General features: G+C 35.0%; 15 non-coding genes across 15 annotated transcripts; all 15 read left to right on the forward strand.

The window, feature by feature from the left end:
* Nucleotides 1-459: 459 nt before the first annotated feature.
* On the forward strand, nucleotides 460-533 carry Trnat-agu (transfer RNA threonine (anticodon AGU)). The gene has a single exon. It is a non-coding gene; the product is annotated as a tRNA-Thr (tRNA).
* Nucleotides 534-1,385: 852 nt separating this feature from the next.
* Trnat-agu (transfer RNA threonine (anticodon AGU)) lies at nucleotides 1,386-1,459 on the forward strand. Its single transcript has one exon. It is a non-coding gene; the product is annotated as a tRNA-Thr (tRNA).
* Nucleotides 1,460-2,311: 852 nt separating this feature from the next.
* On the forward strand, nucleotides 2,312-2,385 carry Trnat-agu (transfer RNA threonine (anticodon AGU)). The gene has a single exon. It is a non-coding gene; the product is annotated as a tRNA-Thr (tRNA).
* A 2,151-nt stretch (nucleotides 2,386-4,536) lies between these two features.
* Nucleotides 4,537-4,610, forward strand: Trnat-agu (transfer RNA threonine (anticodon AGU)). The gene has a single exon. It is a non-coding gene; the product is annotated as a tRNA-Thr (tRNA).
* An 852-nt stretch (nucleotides 4,611-5,462) lies between these two features.
* On the forward strand, nucleotides 5,463-5,536 carry Trnat-agu (transfer RNA threonine (anticodon AGU)). Its single transcript has one exon. It is a non-coding gene; the product is annotated as a tRNA-Thr (tRNA).
* Nucleotides 5,537-6,388: 852 nt separating this feature from the next.
* Nucleotides 6,389-6,462, forward strand: Trnat-agu (transfer RNA threonine (anticodon AGU)). Its single transcript has one exon. It is a non-coding gene; the product is annotated as a tRNA-Thr (tRNA).
* Nucleotides 6,463-7,314: 852 nt separating this feature from the next.
* Trnat-agu (transfer RNA threonine (anticodon AGU)) lies at nucleotides 7,315-7,388 on the forward strand. Its single transcript has one exon. It is a non-coding gene; the product is annotated as a tRNA-Thr (tRNA).
* An 852-nt stretch (nucleotides 7,389-8,240) lies between these two features.
* Nucleotides 8,241-8,314, forward strand: Trnat-agu (transfer RNA threonine (anticodon AGU)). The gene has a single exon. It is a non-coding gene; the product is annotated as a tRNA-Thr (tRNA).
* Nucleotides 8,315-9,166: 852 nt separating this feature from the next.
* Trnat-agu (transfer RNA threonine (anticodon AGU)) lies at nucleotides 9,167-9,240 on the forward strand. The gene has a single exon. It is a non-coding gene; the product is annotated as a tRNA-Thr (tRNA).
* Nucleotides 9,241-10,092: 852 nt separating this feature from the next.
* Nucleotides 10,093-10,166, forward strand: Trnat-agu (transfer RNA threonine (anticodon AGU)). The gene has a single exon. It is a non-coding gene; the product is annotated as a tRNA-Thr (tRNA).
* Nucleotides 10,167-11,018: 852 nt separating this feature from the next.
* On the forward strand, nucleotides 11,019-11,092 carry Trnat-agu (transfer RNA threonine (anticodon AGU)). Its single transcript has one exon. It is a non-coding gene; the product is annotated as a tRNA-Thr (tRNA).
* Nucleotides 11,093-11,944: 852 nt separating this feature from the next.
* Trnat-agu (transfer RNA threonine (anticodon AGU)) lies at nucleotides 11,945-12,018 on the forward strand. Its single transcript has one exon. It is a non-coding gene; the product is annotated as a tRNA-Thr (tRNA).
* Nucleotides 12,019-12,870: 852 nt separating this feature from the next.
* On the forward strand, nucleotides 12,871-12,944 carry Trnat-agu (transfer RNA threonine (anticodon AGU)). The gene has a single exon. It is a non-coding gene; the product is annotated as a tRNA-Thr (tRNA).
* An 852-nt stretch (nucleotides 12,945-13,796) lies between these two features.
* Trnat-agu (transfer RNA threonine (anticodon AGU)) lies at nucleotides 13,797-13,870 on the forward strand. Its single transcript has one exon. It is a non-coding gene; the product is annotated as a tRNA-Thr (tRNA).
* An 852-nt stretch (nucleotides 13,871-14,722) lies between these two features.
* Trnat-agu (transfer RNA threonine (anticodon AGU)) lies at nucleotides 14,723-14,796 on the forward strand. The gene has a single exon. It is a non-coding gene; the product is annotated as a tRNA-Thr (tRNA).
* Nucleotides 14,797-15,154: the final 358 nt, after the last annotated feature.

A 15,154-nucleotide genomic window follows, 5' to 3' on the forward strand; every position in this document is an offset into this window, starting at 1 on the left:
ATTGTGAGATTCGAACTGCGGTCCTCGGTATTCCCTGTCTGGCCGTCAACCGACTGAGCTATGGCGACAGAATAGTTTCAGACATCAGAATTGTATACTTATATCTAGTGGTTACTTTCGACTTCGAAAAGATAAGTACATCTTTTTGGTTATTTAGCGTCATGACAAACAGGTAATTGACAAAAAACTGTTTTGCAACTTCATCTATCAATAAATATGTCAATAGACCGAAACAACAAATATGATAAGATGATACGATAGAAAGACAAATCGATGTATGAACATAAAATCGACCGTGTCGTCTCATACTTAGGAAAAGTAAAACAGAAGCAACTGCATAACGTCTAGAATGTTAATTTTCCTCTGTCTATCTGTATGCACTTGTATATACTTGCCCATAGATCACGGAAGAATAAGTCTAGATATAAATATTGAATATTTCAAATCATTTAACGTGGAGCCTTCATAGCTCAGTTGGTTAGAGCGCCAGTCTAGTAAACTGGAGGTCGAGAGTTCGACTCTCTCTGAAGGCTATTTTTTTGCTGTCATTTTCTGTTATTTTGCCTCACGTACACTTACTCTCTATTTATCCCCCTATTCGTGATAACATTTAGAACTTTCATAAAGTGCATCTCGATCAGTTACACTGGTTTGTGAGCAGGCTAAGCAATAATTTGAATTGTTAAAATGCAATTTCATTTGAACTGCTTCATCTATAAATGAATGGTTAATTAAAGGATTACAAGAAGTGGATCATGAATAATTTCAACCGAAGATTTGACTCGTCCATACGAAAGGTTGACAAATTATATCGCCAAATTTTGATATCATTTAGAAATGCGAATTGAACGTTTGATCTGGCTTGTAGCAAATGTCAAAAACATTAACTTCCAAATGAGAAATGTTGCTCTCAAATTCAAAAAGCCATTGTGAGATTCGAACTGCGGTCCTCGGTATTCCCTGTCTGGCCGTCAACCGACTGAGCTATGGCGACAGAATAGTTTCAGACATCAGAATTGTATACTTATATCTAGTGGTTACTTTCGACTTCGAAAAGATAAGTACATCTTTTTGGTTATTTAGCGTCATGACAAACAGGTAATTGACAAAAAACTGTTTTGCAACTTCATCTATCAATAAATATGTCAATAGACCGAAACAACAAATATGATAAGATGATACGATAGAAAGACAAATCGATGTATGAACATAAAATCGACCGTGTCGTCTCATACTTAGGAAAAGTAAAACAGAAGCAACTGCATAACGTCTAGAATGTTAATTTTCCTCTGTCTATCTGTATGCACTTGTATATACTTGCCCATAGATCACGGAAGAATAAGTCTAGATATAAATATTGAATATTTCAAATCATTTAACGTGGAGCCTTCATAGCTCAGTTGGTTAGAGCGCCAGTCTAGTAAACTGGAGGTCGAGAGTTCGACTCTCTCTGAAGGCTATTTTTTTGCTGTCATTTTCTGTTATTTTGCCTCACGTACACTTACTCTTTATTTATCCCCCTATTCGTGATAACATTTAGAACTTTCATAAAGTGCATCTCGATCAGTTACACTGGTTTGTGAGCAGGCTAAGCAATAATTTGAATTGTTAAAATGCAATTTCATTTGAACTGCTTCATCTATAAATGAATGGTTAATTAAAGGATTACAAGAAGTGGATCATGAATAATTTCAACCGAAGATTTGACTCGTCCATACGAAAGGTTGACAAATTATATCGCCAAATTTTGATATCATTTAGAAATGCGAATTGAACGTTTGATCTGGCTTGTAGCAAATGTCAAAAACATTAAGTTCCAAATGAGAAATGTTGCTCTCAAATTCAAAAAGCCATTGTGAGATTCGAACTGCGGTCCTCGGTATTCCCTGTCTGGTCGTCAACCGACTGAGCTATGGCGACAGAATAGTTTCAGACATCAGAACTGTATACTTATATCTAGTGGTTACTTTCGACTTCGAAAAGATAAGTACATCTTTTTGGTTATTTAGCGTCATGACAAACAGGTAATTGACAAAAAACTGTTTTGCAACTTCATCTATCAATAAATATGTCAATAGACCGAAACAACAAATATGATAAGATGATACGATAGAAAGACAAATCGATGTATGAACATAAAATCGACCGTGTCGTCTCATACTTAGGAAAAGTAAAACAGAAGCAACTGCATAACGTCTAGAATGTTAATTTTCCTCTGTCTATCTGTATGCACTTGTATATACTTGCCCATAGATCACGGAAGAATAAGTCTAGATATAAATATTGAATATTTCAAATCATTTAACGTGGAGCCTTCATAGCTCAGTTGGTTAGAGCGCCAGTCTAGTAAACTGGAGGTCGAGAGTTCGACTCTCTCTGAAGGCTATTTTTTTGCTGTCATTTTCTGTTATTTTGCCTCACGTACACTTACTCTTTATTTATCCCCCTATTCGTGATAACATTTAGAACTTTCATAAAGTGCATCTCGATCAGTTACACTGGTTTGTGAGCAGGCTAAGCAATAATTTGAATTGTTAAAATGCAATTTCATTTGAACTGCTTCATCTATAAATGAATGGTTAATTAAAGGATTACAAGAAGTGGATCATGAATAATTTCAACCGAAGATTTGACTCGTCCATACGAAAGGTTGACAAATTATATCGCCAAATTTTGATATCATTTAGAAATGCGAATTGAACGTTTGATCTGGCTTGTAGCAAATGTCAAAAACATTAAGTTCCAAATGAGAAATGTTGCTCTCAAATTCAAAAAGCCATTGTGAGATTCGAACTGCGGTCCTCGGTATTCCCTGTCTGGCCGTCAACCGACTGAGCTATGGCGACAGAATAGTTTCAGACATCAGAATTGTATACTTATATCTAGTGGTTACTTTCGACTTCGAAAAGATAAGTACATCTTTTTGGTTATTTAGCGTCATGACAAACAGGTAATTGACAAAAAACTGTTTTGCAACTTCATCTATCAATAAATATGTCAATAGACCGAAACAACAAATATGATAAGATGATACGATAGAAAGACAAATCGATGTATGAACATAAAATCGACCGTGTCGTCTCATACTTAGGAAAAGTAAAACAGAAGCAACTGCATAACGTCTAGAATGTTAATTTTCCTCTGTCTATCTGTATGCACTTGTATATACTTGCCCATAGATCACGGAAGAATAAGTCTAGATATAAATATTGAATATTTCAAATCATTTAACGTGGAGCCTTCATAGCTCAGTTGGTTAGAGCGCCAGTCTGGTTGTTAGAACAAAAGATCACATTCCAATGTAAAATTATCGATCGCATTTAGGTGTGTTCGACTTTTGAAAATATTTTAGAGTTGTCTCGCTTTCAATATATAACTTATATTGAATCTGTCCTGTTCAATTCATATACCCTTTTGATGAATGAATCACTATAAAATAAATTGGGACTAATATGCTATACTATTTTTAAAGTTTTTAACGTGTCTCATCTAGATGTATTTTATTTTTTTACTAATGTAGGAGGATAACTACTAACAACTCTGTATATAGAAAACTTCTCACCAATGAGGAATGTCTTATGGTGACAGTATGTAAATATGTAATAAAAATTTTATTAATGAAAAAAAAAAAAGAGCGCCAGTCTAGTAAACTGGAGGTCGAGAGTTCGACTCTCTCTGAAGGCTATTTTTTTGCTGTCATTTTCTGTTATTTTGCCTCACGTACACTTACTCTTTATTTATCCCCCTATTCGTGATAACATTTAGAACTTTCATAAAGTGCATCTCGATCAGTTACACTGGTTTGTGAGCAGGCTAAGCAATAATTTGAATTGTTAAAATGCAATTTCATTTGAACTGCTTCATCTATAAATGAATGGTTAATTAAAGGATTACAAGAAGTGGATCATGAATAATTTCAACCGAAGATTTGACTCGTCCATACGAAAGGTTGACAAATTATATCGCCAAATTTTGATATCATTTAGAAATGCGAATTGAACGTTTGATCTGGCTTGTAGCAAATGTCAAAAACATTAAGTTCCAAATGAGAAATTTTGCTCTCAAATTCAAAAAGCCATTGTGAGATTCGAACTGCGGTCCTCGGTATTCCCTGTCTGGCCGTCAACCGACTGAGCTATGGCGACAGAATAGTTTCAGACATCAGAATTGTATACTTATATCTAGTGGTTACTTTCGACTTCGAAAAGATAAGTACATCTTTTTGGTTATTTAGCGTCATGACAAACAGGTAATTGACAAAAAACTGTTTTGCAACTTCATCTATCAATAAATATGTCAATAGACCGAAACAACAAATATGATAAGATGATACGATAGAAAGACAAATCGATGTATGAACATAAAATCGACCGTGTCGTCTCATACTTAGGAAAAGTAAAACAGAAGCAACTGCATAACGTCTAGAATGTTAATTTTCCTCTGTCTATCTGTATGCACTTGTATATACTTGCCCATAGATCACGGAAGAATAAGTCTAGATATAAATATTGAATATTTCAAATCATTTAACGTGGAGCCTTCATAGCTCAGTTGGTTAGAGCGCCAGTCTAGTAAACTGGAGGTCGAGAGTTCGACTCTCTCTGAAGGCTATTTTTTTGCTGTCATTTTCTGTTATTTTGCCTCACGTACACTTACTCTTTATTTATCCCCCTATTCGTGATAACATTTAGAACTTTCATAAAGTGCATCTCGATCAGTTACACTGGTTTGTGAGCAGGCTAAGCAATAATTTGAATTGTTAAAATGCAATTTCATTTGAACTGCTTCATCTATAAATGAATGGTTAATTAAAGGATTACAAGAAGTGGATCATGAATAATTTCAACCGAAGATTTGACTCGTCCATACGAAAGGTTGACAAATTATATCGCCAAATTTTGATATCATTTAGAAATGCGAATTGAACGTTTGATCTGGCTTGTAGCAAATGTCAAAAACATTAAGTTCCAAATGAGAAATTTTGCTCTCAAATTCAAAAAGCCATTGTGAGATTCGAACTGCGGTCCTCGGTATTCCCTGTCTGGCCGTCAACCGACTGAGCTATGGCGACAGAATAGTTTCAGACATCAGAATTGTATACTTATATCTAGTGGTTACTTTCGACTTCGAAAAGATAAGTACATCTTTTTGGTTATTTAGCGTCATGACAAACAGGTAATTGACAAAAAACTGTTTTGCAACTTCATCTATCAATAAATATGTCAATAGACCGAAACAACAAATATGATAAGATGATACGATAGAAAGACAAATCGATGTATGAACATAAAATCGACCGTGTCGTCTCATACTTAGGAAAAGTAAAACAGAAGCAACTGCATAACGTCTAGAATGTTAATTTTCCTCTGTCTATCTGTATGCACTTGTATATACTTGCCCATAGATCACGGAAGAATAAGTCTAGATATAAATATTGAATATTTCAAATCATTTAACGTGGAGCCTTCATAGCTCAGTTGGTTAGAGCGCCAGTCTAGTAAACTGGAGGTCGAGAGTTCGACTCTCTCTGAAGGCTATTTTTTTGCTGTCATTTTCTGTTATTTTGCCTCACGTACACTTACTCTTTATTTATCCCCCTATTCGTGATAACATTTAGAACTTTCATAAAGTGCATCTCGATCAGTTACACTGGTTTGTGAGCAGGCTAAGCAATAATTTGAATTGTTAAAATGCAATTTCATTTGAACTGCTTCATCTATAAATGAATGGTTAATTAAAGGATTACAAGAAGTGGATCATGAATAATTTCAACCGAAGATTTGACTCGTCCATACGAAAGGTTGACAAATTATATCGCCAAATTTTGATATCATTTAGAAATGCGAATTGAACGTTTGATCTGGCTTGTAGCAAATGTCAAAAACATTAAGTTCCAAATGAGAAATTTTGCTCTCAAATTCAAAAAGCCATTGTGAGATTCGAACTGCGGTCCTCGGTATTCCCTGTCTGGCCGTCAACCGACTGAGCTATGGCGACAGAATAGTTTCAGACATCAGAATTGTATACTTATATCTAGTGGTTACTTTCGACTTCGAAAAGATAAGTACATCTTTTTGGTTATTTAGCGTCATGACAAACAGGTAATTGACAAAAAACTGTTTTGCAACTTCATCTATCAATAAATATGTCAATAGACCGAAACAACAAATATGATAAGATGATACGATAGAAAGACAAATCGATGTATGAACATAAAATCGACCGTGTCGTCTCATACTTAGGAAAAGTAAAACAGAAGCAACTGCATAACGTCTAGAATGTTAATTTTCCTCTGTCTATCTGTATGCACTTGTATATACTTGCCCATAGATCACGGAAGAATAAGTCTAGATATAAATATTGAATATTTCAAATCATTTAACGTGGAGCCTTCATAGCTCAGTTGGTTAGAGCGCCAGTCTAGTAAACTGGAGGTCGAGAGTTCGACTCTCTCTGAAGGCTATTTTTTTGCTGTCATTTTCTGTTATTTTGCCTCACGTACACTTACTCTTTATTTATCCCCCTATTCGTGATAACATTTAGAACTTTCATAAAGTGCATCTCGATCAGTTACACTGGTTTGTGAGCAGGCTAAGCAATAATTTGAATTGTTAAAATGCAATTTCATTTGAACTGCTTCATCTATAAATGAATGGTTAATTAAAGGATTACAAGAAGTGGATCATGAATAATTTCAACCGAAGATTTGACTCGTCCATACGAAAGGTTGACAAATTATATCGCCAAATTTTGATATCATTTAGAAATGCGAATTGAACGTTTGATCTGGCTTGTAGCAAATGTCAAAAACATTAAGTTCCAAATGAGAAATTTTGCTCTCAAATTCAAAAAGCCATTGTGAGATTCGAACTGCGGTCCTCGGTATTCCCTGTCTGGCCGTCAACCGACTGAGCTATGGCGACAGAATAGTTTCAGACATCAGAATTGTATACTTATATCTAGTGGTTACTTTCGACTTCGAAAAGATAAGTACATCTTTTTGGTTATTTAGCGTCATGACAAACAGGTAATTGACAAAAAACTGTTTTGCAACTTCATCTATCAATAAATATGTCAATAGACCGAAACAACAAATATGATAAGATGATACGATAGAAAGACAAATCGATGTATGAACATAAAATCGACCGTGTCGTCTCATACTTAGGAAAAGTAAAACAGAAGCAACTGCATAACGTCTAGAATGTTAATTTTCCTCTGTCTATCTGTATGCACTTGTATATACTTGCCCATAGATCACGGAAGAATAAGTCTAGATATAAATATTGAATATTTCAAATCATTTAACGTGGAGCCTTCATAGCTCAGTTGGTTAGAGCGCCAGTCTAGTAAACTGGAGGTCGAGAGTTCGACTCTCTCTGAAGGCTATTTTTTTGCTGTCATTTTCTGTTATTTTGCCTCACGTACACTTACTCTTTATTTATCCCCCTATTCGTGATAACATTTAGAACTTTCATAAAGTGCATCTCGATCAGTTACACTGGTTTGTGAGCAGGCTAAGCAATAATTTGAATTGTTAAAATGCAATTTCATTTGAACTGCTTCATCTATAAATGAATGGTTAATTAAAGGATTACAAGAAGTGGATCATGAATAATTTCAACCGAAGATTTGACTCGTCCATACGAAAGGTTGACAAATTATATCGCCAAATTTTGATATCATTTAGAAATGCGAATTGAACGTTTGATCTGGCTTGTAGCAAATGTCAAAAACATTAAGTTCCAAATGAGAAATTTTGCTCTCAAATTCAAAAAGCCATTGTGAGATTCGAACTGCGGTCCTCGGTATTCCCTGTCTGGCCGTCAACCGACTGAGCTATGGCGACAGAATAGTTTCAGACATCAGAATTGTATACTTATATCTAGTGGTTACTTTCGACTTCGAAAAGATAAGTACATCTTTTTGGTTATTTAGCGTCATGACAAACAGGTAATTGACAAAAAACTGTTTTGCAACTTCATCTATCAATAAATATGTCAATAGACCGAAACAACAAATATGATAAGATGATACGATAGAAAGACAAATCGATGTATGAACATAAAATCGACCGTGTCGTCTCATACTTAGGAAAAGTAAAACAGAAGCAACTGCATAACGTCTAGAATGTTAATTTTCCTCTGTCTATCTGTATGCACTTGTATATACTTGCCCATAGATCACGGAAGAATAAGTCTAGATATAAATATTGAATATTTCAAATCATTTAACGTGGAGCCTTCATAGCTCAGTTGGTTAGAGCGCCAGTCTAGTAAACTGGAGGTCGAGAGTTCGACTCTCTCTGAAGGCTATTTTTTTGCTGTCATTTTCTGTTATTTTGCCTCACGTACACTTACTCTTTATTTATCCCCCTATTCGTGATAACATTTAGAACTTTCATAAAGTGCATCTCGATCAGTTACACTGGTTTGTGAGCAGGCTAAGCAATAATTTGAATTGTTAAAATGCAATTTCATTTGAACTGCTTCATCTATAAATGAATGGTTAATTAAAGGATTACAAGAAGTGGATCATGAATAATTTCAACCGAAGATTTGACTCGTCCATACGAAAGGTTGACAAATTATATCGCCAAATTTTGATATCATTTAGAAATGCGAATTGAACGTTTGATCTGGCTTGTAGCAAATGTCAAAAACATTAAGTTCCAAATGAGAAATTTTGCTCTCAAATTCAAAAAGCCATTGTGAGATTCGAACTGCGGTCCTCGGTATTCCCTGTCTGGCCGTCAACCGACTGAGCTATGGCGACAGAATAGTTTCAGACATCAGAATTGTATACTTATATCTAGTGGTTACTTTCGACTTCGAAAAGATAAGTACATCTTTTTGGTTATTTAGCGTCATGACAAACAGGTAATTGACAAAAAACTGTTTTGCAACTTCATCTATCAATAAATATGTCAATAGACCGAAACAACAAATATGATAAGATGATACGATAGAAAGACAAATCGATGTATGAACATAAAATCGACCGTGTCGTCTCATACTTAGGAAAAGTAAAACAGAAGCAACTGCATAACGTCTAGAATGTTAATTTTCCTCTGTCTATCTGTATGCACTTGTATATACTTGCCCATAGATCACGGAAGAATAAGTCTAGATATAAATATTGAATATTTCAAATCATTTAACGTGGAGCCTTCATAGCTCAGTTGGTTAGAGCGCCAGTCTAGTAAACTGGAGGTCGAGAGTTCGACTCTCTCTGAAGGCTATTTTTTTGCTGTCATTTTCTGTTATTTTGCCTCACGTACACTTACTCTTTATTTATCCCCCTATTCGTGATAACATTTAGAACTTTCATAAAGTGCATCTCGATCAGTTACACTGGTTTGTGAGCAGGCTAAGCAATAATTTGAATTGTTAAAATGCAATTTCATTTGAACTGCTTCATCTATAAATGAATGGTTAATTAAAGGATTACAAGAAGTGGATCATGAATAATTTCAACCGAAGATTTGACTCGTCCATACGAAAGGTTGACAAATTATATCGCCAAATTTTGATATCATTTAGAAATGCGAATTGAACGTTTGATCTGGCTTGTAGCAAATGTCAAAAACATTAAGTTCCAAATGAGAAATTTTGCTCTCAAATTCAAAAAGCCATTGTGAGATTCGAACTGCGGTCCTCGGTATTCCCTGTCTGGCCGTCAACCGACTGAGCTATGGCGACAGAATAGTTTCAGACATCAGAATTGTATACTTATATCTAGTGGTTACTTTCGACTTCGAAAAGATAAGTACATCTTTTTGGTTATTTAGCGTCATGACAAACAGGTAATTGACAAAAAACTGTTTTGCAACTTCATCTATCAATAAATATGTCAATAGACCGAAACAACAAATATGATAAGATGATACGATAGAAAGACAAATCGATGTATGAACATAAAATCGACCGTGTCGTCTCATACTTAGGAAAAGTAAAACAGAAGCAACTGCATAACGTCTAGAATGTTAATTTTCCTCTGTCTATCTGTATGCACTTGTATATACTTGCCCATAGATCACGGAAGAATAAGTCTAGATATAAATATTGAATATTTCAAATCATTTAACGTGGAGCCTTCATAGCTCAGTTGGTTAGAGCGCCAGTCTAGTAAACTGGAGGTCGAGAGTTCGACTCTCTCTGAAGGCTATTTTTTTGCTGTCATTTTCTGTTATTTTGCCTCACGTACACTTACTCTTTATTTATCCCCCTATTCGTGATAACATTTAGAACTTTCATAAAGTGCATCTCGATCAGTTACACTGGTTTGTGAGCAGGCTAAGCAATAATTTGAATTGTTAAAATGCAATTTCATTTGAACTGCTTCATCTATAAATGAATGGTTAATTAAAGGATTACAAGAAGTGGATCATGAATAATTTCAACCGAAGATTTGACTCGTCCATACGAAAGGTTGACAAATTATATCGCCAAATTTTGATATCATTTAGAAATGCGAATTGAACGTTTGATCTGGCTTGTAGCAAATGTCAAAAACATTAAGTTCCAAATGAGAAATTTTGCTCTCAAATTCAAAAAGCCATTGTGAGATTCGAACTGCGGTCCTCGGTATTCCCTGTCTGGCCGTCAACCGACTGAGCTATGGCGACAGAATAGTTTCAGACATCAGAATTGTATACTTATATCTAGTGGTTACTTTCGACTTCGAAAAGATAAGTACATCTTTTTGGTTATTTAGCGTCATGACAAACAGGTAATTGACAAAAAACTGTTTTGCAACTTCATCTATCAATAAATATGTCAATAGACCGAAACAACAAATATGATAAGACGATACGATAGAAAGACAAATCGATGTATGAACATAAAATCGACCGTGTCGTCTCATACTTAGGAAAAGTAAAACAGAAGCAACTGCATAACGTCTAGAATGTTAATTTTCCTCTGTCTATCTGTATGCACTTGTATATACTTGCCCATAGATCACGGAAGAATAAGTCTAGATATAAATATTGAATATTTCAAATCATTTAACGTGGAGCCTTCATAGCTCAGTTGGTTAGAGCGCCAGTCTAGTAAACTGGAGGTCGAGAGTTCGACTCTCTCTGAAGGCTATTTTTTTGCTGTCATTTTCTGTTATTTTGCCTCACGTACACTTACTCTTTATTTATCCCCCTATTCGTGATAACATTTAGAACTTTCATAAAGTGCATCTCGATCAGTTACACTGGTTTGTGAGCAGGCTAAGCAATAATTTGAATTGTTAAAATGCAATTTCATTTGAACTGCTTCATCTATAAATGAATGGTTAATTAAAGGATTACAAGAAGTGGATCATGAATAATTTCAACCGAAGATTTGACTCGTCCATACGAAAGGTTGACAAATTATATCGCCAAATTTTGATATCATTTAGAAATGCGAATTGAACGTTTGATCTGGCTTGTAGCAAATGTCAAAAACATTAAGTTCCAAATGAGAAATTTTGCTCTCAAATTCAAAAAGCCATTGTGAGATTCGAACTGCGGTCCTCGGTATTCCCTGTCTGGCCGTCAACCGACTGAGCTATGGCGACAGAATAGTTTCAGACATCAGAATTGTATACTTATATCTAGTGGTTACTTTCGACTTCGAAAAGATAAGTACATCTTGTTGGTTATTTAGCGTCATGACAAACAGGTAATTGACAAAAAACTGTTTTGCAACTTCATCTATCAATAAATATGTCAATAGACCGAAACAACAAATATGATAAGATGATACGATAGAAAGACAAATCGATGTATGAACATAAAATCGACCGTGTCGTCTCATACTTAGGAAAAGTAAAACAGAAGCAACTGCATAACGTCTAGAATGTTAATTTTCCTCTGTCTATCTGTATGCACTTGTATATACTTGCCCATAGATCACGGAAGAATAAGTCTAGATATAAATATTGAATATTTCAAATCATTTAACGTGGAGCCTTCATAGCTCAGTTGGTTAGAGCGCCAGTCTAGTAAACTGGAGGTCGAGAGTTCGACTCTCTCTGAAGGCTATTTTTTTGCTGTCATTTTCTGTTATTTTGCCTCACGTACACTTACTCTTTATTTATCCCCCTATTCGTGATAACATTTAGAACTTTCATAAAGTGCATCTCGATCAGTTACACTGGTTTGTGAGCAGGCTAAGCAATAATTTGAATTGTTAAAATGCAATTTCATTTGAACTGCTTCATCTATAAATGAATGGTTAATTAAAGGATTACAAGAAGTGGATCATGAATAATTTCAACCGAAGATTTGACTCGTCCATACGAAAGGTTGACAAATTATATCGCCAAATTTTGATATCATTTAGAAATGCGAATTGAACGTTTGATCTGGCTTGTAGCAAATGTCAAAAACATTAAGTTCCAAATGAGAAATTTTGCTCTCAAATTCAAAAAGCCATTGTGAGATTCGAACTGCGGTCCTCGGTATTCCCTGTCTGGCCGTCAACCGACTGAGCTATGGCGACAGAATAGTTTCAGACATCAGAATTGTATACTTATATCTAGTGGTTACTTTCGACTTCGAAAAGATAAGTACATCTTTTTGGTTATTTAGCGTCATGACAAACAGGTAATTGACAAAAAACTGTTTTGCAACTTCATCTATCAATAAATATGTCAATAGACCGAAACAACAAATATGATAAGATGATACGATAGAAAGACAAATCGATGTATGAACATAAAATCGACCGTGTCGTCTCATACTTAGGAAAAGTAAAACAGAAGCAACTGCATAACGTCTAGAATGTTAATTTTCCTCTGTCTATCTGTATGCACTTGTATATACTTGCCCATAGATCACGGAAGAATAAGTCTAGATATAAATATTGAATATTTCAAATCATTTAACGTGGAGCCTTCATAGCTCAGTTGGTTAGAGCGCCAGTCTAGTAAACTGGAGGTCGAGAGTTCGACTCTCTCTGAAGGCTATTTTTTTGCTGTCATTTTCTGTTATTTTGCCTCACGTACACTTACTCTTTATTTATCCCCCTATTCGTGATAACATTTAGAACTTTCATAAAGTGCATCTCGATCAGTTACACTGGTTTGTGAGCAGGCTAAGCAATAATTTGAATTGTTAAAATGCAATTTCATTTGAACTGCTTCATCTATAAATGAATGGTTAATTAAAGGATTACAAGAAGTGGATCATGAATAATTTCAACCGAAGATTTGACTCGTCCATACGAAAGGTTGACAAATTATATCGCCAAATTTTGATATCATTTAGAAATGCGAATTGAACGTTTGATCTGGCTTGTAGCAAATGTCAAAAACATTAAGTTCCAAATGAGAAATTTTGCTCTCAAATTCAAAAAGCCATTGTGAGATTCGAACTGCGGTCCTCGGTATTCCCTGTCTGGCCGTCAACCGACTGAGCTATGGCGACAGAATAGTTTCAGACATCAGAATTGTATACTTATATCTAGTGGTTACTTTCGACTTCGAAAAGATAAGTACATCTTTTTGGTTATTTAGCGTCATGACAAACAGGTAATTGACAAAAAACTGTTTTGCAACTTCATCTATCAATAAATATGTCAATAGACCGAAACAACAAATATGATAAGATGATACGATAGAAAGACAAATCGATGTATGAACATAAAATCGACCGTGTCGTCTCATACTTAGGAAAAGTAAAACAGAAGCAACTGCATAACGTCTAGAATGTTAATTTTCCTCTGTCTATCTGTATGCACTTGTATATACTTGCCCATAGATCACGGAAGAATAAGTCTAGATATAAATATTGAATATTTCAAATCATTTAACGTGGAGCCTTCATAGCTCAGTTGGTTAGAGCGCCAGTCTAGTAAACTGGAGGTCGAGAGTTCGACTCTCTCTGAAGGCTATTTTTTTGCTGTCATTTTCTGTTATTTTGCCTCACGTACACTTACTCTTTATTTATCCCCCTATTCGTGATAACATTTAGAACTTTCATAAAGTGCATCTCGATCAGTTACACTGGTTTGTGAGCAGGCTAAGCAATAATTTGAATTGTTAAAATGCAATTTCATTTGAACTGCTTCATCTATAAATGAATGGTTAATTAAAGGATTACAAGAAGTGGATCATGAATAATTTCAACCGAAGATTTGACTCGTCCATACGAAAGGTTGACAAATTATATCGCCAAATTTTGATATCATTTAGAAATGCGAATTGAACGTTTGATCTGGCTTGTAGCAAATGTCAAAAACATTAAGTTCCAAATGAGAAATTTTGCTCTCAAATTCAAAAAGCCATTGTGAGATTCGAACTGCGGTCCTCGGAATTCCCTGTCTGGCCGTCAACCGACTGAGCTATGGCGACAGAATAGTTTCAGACATCAGAATTGTATACTTATATCTAGTGGTTACTTTCGACTTCGAAAAGATAAGTACATCTTTTTGGTTATTTAGCGTCATGACAAACAGGTAATTGACAAAAAACTGTTTTGCAACTTCATCTATCAATAAATATGTCAATAGACCGAAACAACAAATATGATAAGATGATACGATAGAAAGACAAATCGATGTATGAACATAAAATCGACCGTGTCGTCTCATACTTAGGAAAAGTAAAACAGAAGCAACTGCATAAAGTCTAGAATGTTAATTTTCCTCTGTCTATCTGTATGCACTTGTATATACTTGCCCATAGATCACGGAAGAATAAGTCTAGATATAAATATTGAATATTTCAAATCATTTAACGTGGAGCCTTCATAGCTCAGTTGGTTAGAGCGCCAGTCTAGTAAACTGGAGGTCGAGAGTTCGACTCTCTCTGAAGGCTATTTTTTTGCTGTCATTTTCTGTTATTTTGCCTCACGTACACTTACTCTTTATTTATCCCCCTATTCGTGATAACATTTAGAACTTTCATAAAGTGCATCTCGATCAGTTACACTGGTTTGTGAGCAGGCTAAGCAATAATTTGAATTGTTAAAATGCAATTTCATTTGAACTGCTTCATCTATAAATGAATGGTTAATTAAAGGATTACAAGAAGTGGATCATGAATAATTTCAACCGAAGATTTGACTCGTCCATACGAAAGGTTGACAAATTATATCGCCAAATTTTGATATCATTTAGAAATGCGAATTGAACGTTTGATCTGGCTTGTAGCAAATGTCAAAAACATTAAGTTC

The sequence above is a fragment of the Mytilus californianus genome, unplaced genomic scaffold (genome assembly GCF_021869535.1).
Source record: "Mytilus californianus isolate M0D057914Y unplaced genomic scaffold, xbMytCali1.0.p SCAF_5, whole genome shotgun sequence".
Lineage (NCBI taxonomy): Eukaryota > Metazoa > Mollusca > Bivalvia > Mytilida > Mytilidae > Mytilus > Mytilus californianus.